General features: G+C 39.9%; 1 non-coding gene across 1 annotated transcript; it reads left to right on the top strand.

Annotated features, from left to right (window-relative positions):
* The first annotated feature begins 4741 nt into the window (after positions 1-4741).
* LOC119935909 lies at positions 4742-4848 on the top strand. Its single transcript, XR_005453507.1, has one exon. It is a non-coding gene; the product is annotated as a U6 spliceosomal RNA (small nuclear RNA).
* Positions 4849-8156: the final 3308 nt, after the last annotated feature.

The raw sequence follows: 8156 nt of genomic DNA, 5'->3' as shown, positions 1-8156 counted from the left end.
CCTGTATCAAGCCCAGCGCTTAGCACAGTGCCAGGGACATAGTTAAGTGCTTAACATATACCATTATTATTATTTTGCCAAGTCAAAGTGGCAAGGGTGTGGCCTAGATTTCAGTTGGGAAGGCTTGTGAATCAACTTCCCCAAGTGTCCAAAGGGAGAATAAGAATGCTGTCCCTCCCCCTTGGACTGCGGGTCTCATGGGAGTAGGGAATGTGTCAGACCTGATTATTTTGCCTCTACCACAGCACTTAGTACAGTGCTGGGCACAACCTCAACACTTACCAAACACCACAATCACAAAGAGAAAAATCATTAAGGAGCAAAATGATAATGGAATCGTGAATAGAATAGTTTTAGACCAGATTGATTTGCTAGCTTTTCAGAATTACAAGACGAGATGAGAAAGCTATTTATATTTGTAATATGTATCAGTAATGAGCCTGTAATTCACTAAGAAAGTCAAAGATGCTCAGATACCTTCTGCCACAGTGACCAGGCCCAAGACTGTGAGCCCGTTGTTGGGTAGGGACCGACTCTGTATGTTGCCGACTTGTACTTCCCAAGTGCTTAGTACAGTGCTCTGCACACAGTAAGCGCTCAATAAATACGATTGAATGAATGAATGTCTTATCCTGCTTCTCCTGTAAAATTAGACCTACATAGGCTTTCGACACATTCCCTCTGCTCCCACTACTGTACATTACTTTGTATTACCTATCTTCTAGACTGTGAACCTGTTGTTAGGTAGGGACCATCTCTATACGCTGCTGATTTGTACTTCCCAAGCCCTTAGTACAGTGCTCTGCACACATTAAGCGCTCAATGAATACGACTGAATGAACGAATGAATATCCCAGTTAGATTGTAAACTGGCAGGGAAGCAGGAATATTTGCACACCTACTTGTGCAGAGCACTATACTAAGTACTTGGGTTATTAGACATGATTGCTGCCCCTCAGGGAGCTTACCATCTAACATAGGAAATAAACACAGATAGGAGGAAGAAGCAGAAGGGATTATAAACAAGTTGATACTTAAATACTAGGGTTTGTAAATTGATACGTACAGACATGCTGTGGGAGATTGTGAGCATACAAGTGCATAGGTGGTACAGAAATAGTTGGGGGTGGAGGAAGAGAACTTAAATGGGCAAATTTTCCTGGAGATGGTATGATTTCAGAAAGGCTTTGGAGATAGGGAGAGTTGAGGTCTGGCAGATTTGAAGTGGGAGGAGGTTCCAGACTGAGGGAAGGATGCAAACAAGAGATCCGAGGCACAGTGAGTAGGTTGGCTTGCGGAGAATGAAGATTGGGGTGTAATCTGAGAAGAGAGTGGATAATTAGGAAGGAGAGAGCTGACTGAGTAAGCCAACAGTCAGCAGTTTACGTTTGATGTGGAGAAGCACGAACAACCATTGAAGACTTTTGAGGACTTTTTGAATGACATTTGAGGAAAACAATTATTCTTCTTCCCCAAAAAGTGCATTAGACTGGAGCTTGACAGATAGGAAGGAGTCAAGAATGATGTCAAAGTTGTGGGCTTCAGAGATTTGGAGGATAATAATAACAGTGGTATTTGTTAAGTGCTTACTATGTGCCGAGCACTGTGATGATAAACTTAGTGGAGAACAGGATATGGGAAGGAAGATGAGGAGAAAGGACTGTGTGTTTTACATCTATTGTCCTGTCCCAAGCAGTTAGCACACTGTCAGGGAGTGTCACATCAAGAATGACTGACAAACCTCCATCTAAGACTGTAAAGAGCCCCTCATATTAAAAAGAAAAGTACTCACTAAATGCTTCTGATGAAGCACTTAGTACAGTGCTCTGCACATAGTAAGCGCTCAATAAATATGATTGAATGAATTTTGATCATCCTGGGAGAAATAACTAATCAGTGATTTTTCATATACCTTGAAAAAAAAAGCCACATCAAACAATAGATCTCTTGATATGTCATGAAGTCACACAAAAATTAATCCGTCTGGACTTACACCTGTTATATGAGTTAGCGTGTGTGCGATCAAAAATTGATAATATAAACTGATAAAGTGAAGAAAGGTATCTAACGTTTTATGGGACCAGGAAGTCTGGATGTGCTCAAATTTCTTTCTAGTCATCTGGAAAAAAGAAATACATGGCATTCATTGACTTCTCCTGGAAATAAATAATAAATATAGGAAAGAATGGAGAAATTATCCAGTTTAGCCTACAGAGGTTGAAAATATGAGTTGAAACAAGGCATTGAGATTTATATAGAATACAAATGAACAATCAATGCACCTGAAAGGAATAGCTTGGGGCAAAGATTTCAAAACTAACTTGTTCCACAATGTTTTTTCATGGTATTTGTTAACCCCTGCACTAAGTGTTGGACTAGATTCAAGCTAATCAGGTTGTTCAAAGACCCTGTCTTGCACAGAACTCAGGGTCATAATCCCTATTTTACAGATGAGGTAACAGGCACAGAGAAGTTAAGTGACTTGCCCAAGGTCACACAGCAGACAAGAGGAGGAGCTGGAATTAGAACACAGGGCCTTCTGAATCCACTAGGGCACACTGCTTCTCAGTGATGTTATAGTTTAGGTCACCATATCAGAAAATACAGATGAAATACCCCTCTGTATTAATTTGAATAATAATAATAATAATAATAATAACAGTAGTAGTAGTAGTGGTATTTGTTAAGCACTGTGTGTCAAGTACTGAACTAAGGCCAGTAAAGATAAAATCAGACCAAACACAGTCCCTGTCCCTCATGGTTCACAGTCTAAGGAGGAGGGAGAACAGGTATTCCCATTTTACAAATGAGGAAACTGAGGAATAGAGAAGTTAAATGGCTTGCCCAAGGTCACACAACAGGGGCATAGTATAGCTGGGGTTAGAACCCAGGAAAAGTAAAACATAACAGATTTAATTGTGAGCTTTTCTTTATTCTCCATAGAAAGATACTAGGATTTTCCCCACTGAAACTGAAATAGCTTATTCTTGAAACATCAGATGAACCTGCTTTACTATGGGCTCATAACAACAGCCCATGTTAATTCTATGATTTCTAAAAATGGATCTCTAGTTCTGTTCATTTTCTATTCTAGAACGTCAGAAAAACTTGTTTTGCAAACAAGGAAATGAGGATTCTTTTAGGTATTTAACAGACTTCTCCAAACCACTTTTATGACATTCACAAGGATTTATTAACGTATCAGCCAAATGTTAAGGGCTGATGATATATTAGTCTAAACCAGGGAAACCTGTTTCACAATTTAAAGTGTATATTGGCACCACAGAGTTACCTAGGCAGTGCAATGAACTGCACACTGAAGCAAAAGAACAGTCAAAAATGAAATTAAAAAAACCAAAAACCCAGCACATCCTTTGGGATACTGTCAGAGTGTAGGAGCATCAGGGTATCAGCTTAGAGGCTAAACTAAATGTCTGCAGTGAATCAATCACATTTATTGAGACCTTCCTGTGTGCAGAGCACTGTACTAAGTGCTTGAGAGAGCACAATATTACAATCTAACAGACAGATTCCCTGCCCACAGTGAGCTTACAGTCTAGAGAAAATGCAGTGCTGTTTAACCTTTTCTTTTGCTGGGAGTTCTCGACCCAAACAGGTGCTTCAGCAGGCTCCTTGAACAGTAACATCAGCATCTTTTCTGGGCCAAAGTCAATATTAAATGTCAAGACTAAAATCCCAATTAAATTCTGAAATGTAGTCAGTCTCCTTAACATCAAATAATAATAATAATGATGATGGTATTTGTTAAGTGCTCACTGGACTGGTACAAGCAAATCCAGTTGGACACAGTCCCTGTACTACATGGAGCTCACAGTTTCAAACCCCATTTTACAGATGAGGTAACTGAGGCACAGAGAAGTGAAATGACTTGTCTAAGATCACACAGCATACAAGTGGCAGAGCAGGACAGACAAAGCTAGGTTCACCTCTGCACTGCTATGCTGGGAGGCATACCAGAGAAGAATGAATGACAGCAAGATGTCCAAACAACTACTGTATGGAGAACTGAATTTGGTAAACCAAAAGCAAAAAAGACAAAGGAAAAGTTTTAAAGACTCAGCTAAAGAAAACCTCAGACAATGGGCCACCCCAGTGAAAGACTGACTCAGGTGCCAAGGATAGAACATCATGGTATATTCCTATCAAGAAAGGAATGTCTTTAACAAAAAGACTCAGAAGCAACAAGATACAAGGAAGCTAAAGAGAAATTGGCACCAGGAGCTGCAAACACAAAGCAAAACCATGCAACAAAAACCATCCATTTTGGTGTGTCCAGTGTGGCTGAGACTGTGAGTCCAGCAATGGCGCTCTCTCTCTCACACACTCACGCACACACATACACACACAAACTTCACAGTCAGTGGTGTCTTCTATTATGAAGGACAATTATATAAAGATGAACTCATATTTTTCATGCTCTATTGCAAATAGTATTTGTTTAAGCACGTACTAGCTGTAAAGCCCTGTTTTAAGCACTGGGGTACATACAAGTTTTATCAATTGGACACAGTCCCTGTCCCACATAGGGCTCAAAGTCTAAGTTAGAGGTAGACTAGATATTGAATCCCCATAAAGTTGAGGGAACTGAAGCACGGAGAAGTTAAGTGACTTGCCCAAGCTCTCACAGCAATTGGAACCCAGGTCCCCTGACTCTCAGGACCATGGTCTTTCCACACATAAAGTTCCATCCTTAAGATCTTCTCCAAATATTGATAGGCATGTGCTCGCTTCGGCAGCACATATACTAAAATTGGAATGATACAGAGAAGATTAGCAAGGCCCCTGCACAAGGATGACATGCAAATTTGTGAAGCATTCCATATTTTTCCCCTTCTAGACTGTGAGCCCACTGTTGGGTAGGGACCGTCTCTGTATGTTGCCAACTTGTACTTCCCAAGCGCTTAGTACAGTGCTCTGCACACAGTAAACGCTCAATAAATACGATTGAATGAATGAATGAATGACTATATAATCCTGCTCCTCTCTTTTCCTTTTAAATAGAAATCTCCTACTTAGAGAAAATTTCCAAGAAAAATGTCTGTTACATGTAAGAAAATCTGGGTAAAAAACATTTAAGGAGCCTTTTTTTTCCCCTAGAACGAAGGGGGACTCTTGATTGGAAGAATAGTCTGGGGTCTACACTAGAAGAGGAAATATCAAATCAGAAGGCATTGGACTGCTGTCCAGTGGTGGAATATCTCTCTGTTTGGAACAAAAGCTGTTTGAGAAAAGCAGGTAGATGAATAATAATAATAATAATGGTATTTGTTAAGCAGTTACTATGTGCAAAGCACTGTACTAAGCACTGGGGGGATACAAGGTAATCAGGTTGTCCCATGTGGGGCTCACAGTCTTAATCCCCATTTTACAGATGAGGGTACTGAGGCACAGAGAAGTTAAGTGTCTTGCCCAAAGTCACACAGCTGGCAAGTGGTGCAGCTGGGATTAGAACCCATGACCTCTGACTCCCAAGCCCGCGCTCTTTCCACTGAGCCACGCTGCTTCTTTAGAGAGATACATTTGATGCATCCTTATTTGGAAAACTGACTCTAAGAAGGGAAAGCAGCATGGCCTAGTGGATAGAGCACGGAATCGTGAGTCCGAAGGACTTGGGTTCTAATTCCAGTCCCACTACTTGTCTGCTGTTTGACCTGAGGCAAGTCACTTAATTTCTCTGTGTCTCAGTTACCTCATCTGTAAAATGGGGATTAAGACTGAGAGTTCCCTGTGGGACATGAACTATGTCCAACCTGAGTAACTTGTACCTATCCCAGCACTTTGTACAGTGTCCGATACACAGTAAGTGCTTAACAAATACCATTAAAAAAAAAAGAGGGAAAAGGATAATGGAAAGTCACTTCTCCTATAATGTGTTTGTTGAGTTCTCGAAGAACTCCATGTTTAAGGAGAATCAGTGTGGACTAATGGGAAGAGCCTAGGAATCTGAGGACCTGGGCCCTAATGCCTGCTCTTACTCTTACCGGCTGTGTGACCTTGGGCAGGTCACTTAACTTATCCATGCATGGCTCAGTTCAAAGAGCCCTGGTTTGGGAGTTAGAGGCCATGGGCTCTAATCCCCGCTCAGCCACTTGTCTGTTGTGTGACCTTGGGCAAGTTACTTCACTTACCTGTGTCTCAGTTACCTCATCTGTGAGATGGGGATTAAGACTGTGAGTCCCACGTGGGACAACCTGATTACCTTGTATCTACCCCAGCGCTTAGAACAGTGCTTGGCACCATAATTATTAGCATTGTCCATGACTTATCTGTGCCTCAGTTTCCTCATCTCTAAAATGGGAATTAAATTCTGCTTTCCTACAGACTTAGAGTCCCATGTTGGGCAAAGAACATGTCAGACTTACTTATCCTGGATCTATCAGTGCTTAATACAGTACTTGGCACAAAGCCAATTTTTTTTTAAGCGGTATTAGCTAAGCACATACTAGGCCCTCTACTAAATGCTGGGATAGATACAAGATAATCAGGTTGCACATAGTCTATGTCCCACATGTGTCTCACAGTCTTAATCCCCATTTTACAGATGAGGTAACTGAGGCACAGAGAAGTTAAGAGACTGCCCAAGGTCACACAGCAGACAAATAATGGAGCTGGAATTAGAACCCAGGTCCTTCTGACTCACAGGCCTGTAGTCCATCCACTAGGCCATGTTGCTTTTCATGCTTAAAAAATACCACAATTATTATTAATTAGTATTAACTCATAGTGTAGAACTTGTGCTTTGACCAACTGACTCTCATGCTCACAAGTTCTTCTGAAGTTGATATATTTGTTCCTTGACTTTTCAAAATTCTCATTCTTCATTGTTCCTAAAAGTATTCATTACATTTTTACATTGCATTTTTGCTTTGTTGGGGTGCACAGGACAAGTTACTTGGCTCCATTTTACAGATGAGGAAACTTACACATAGAGAAGTTAAGATAGCTCTAAGGTATCATGTGTACACCCCAGTCCTGAGCACAGTGCTTGACACATGATAAATCCTAGTAAATACCAGAATTATGATAGGTACATAGTGAAATTCAAGACAGATTTCTGCTTGTAATATGCTTTCAATTGAATTTGTTCACTAGAAATGATAGTCCTAAATAAAGATAGCTTTTTCTTAAGCCACTTGTCAATTTTGACAAGAACTACTGCAACTCTAGCTAAGGCTGAAGGGATAAAGTAATTAAAATTAAAATAAAATAATTAAAATAGATATTCAGATTAATTATAGCATCTCCTCTCAAGTTTGGACATTTCTAGAGAATTTCTCTGCCTGGGGCAGAGAACAAACCTTGTAAAGGAGAGTTACAGAAGAATTTATTCTCTAGTCCCTATATTCTTCTCTTTATTTACACACCAGGAGTATCTCAATGACTTCAACTCATGTTGCTTATTAAATGTGCGGGTTCAACAGAAACAATAGAAACTGGTATCTGACTGTTCCTGAAAACACTCCCCATATATTTTAAGAATATTTTTGAGGGAATAGCTTAATGAGTTAAAAATGAATACCCAATTCTTAACTAAAATTTAAAAAACCTCTAAAGTTCTTTATACACACAGTCTTTAAATGGTTGTGGGTTGTCAGTGCCATCCAAATATTTCCGACATTTAGATGTTTCTGCCTCCATTCCCACTTCACTATTTCACTTTCGACCAATTTTTTTTTAAGTCCCTAAATCAAACTAATACTTTCAAGCAGAGATGAAATCAGGAATTATACTGACAGAAGTAAAGTAATATTCCATTGATTCATCTCACTGAATCGTAATAATTTACATTTATACATTTTTATACTCTTGCAGAGACTTTAGACAGGAAGCTCCTTGTGGGCGGGGAACACGTCCACCAGCTCTGTTGCGTTATACTCTCCCAAGCACTTACTACAGTGCCCTGCACACAGTAAGCACTCAATAAAGACCATTGAATGACATGATACAATGAATCTATATATTGTAATTATTTTTCCCCTCAGCCTTAACTATAGGATTGCAGTGCCTCTTGTTGAAATTGAAAATTGACTTAGGAAAAAGCTATCGTTATTTAAAACTGTCATTCGAGAGTACAAATTCAAGGGAATCACCCATACAATGTACTTCTGTAAATGGCTCTCCCCAGACAATAGACG

Source organism: Tachyglossus aculeatus, chromosome 12 (genome assembly GCF_015852505.1).
Source record: "Tachyglossus aculeatus isolate mTacAcu1 chromosome 12, mTacAcu1.pri, whole genome shotgun sequence".
Classification (NCBI taxonomy): Eukaryota; Metazoa; Chordata; class Mammalia; order Monotremata; family Tachyglossidae; genus Tachyglossus; species Tachyglossus aculeatus.
Note: the sequence above shows the minus strand (reverse complement) of the source record. Positions and strands in the feature narration are given on the sequence as shown.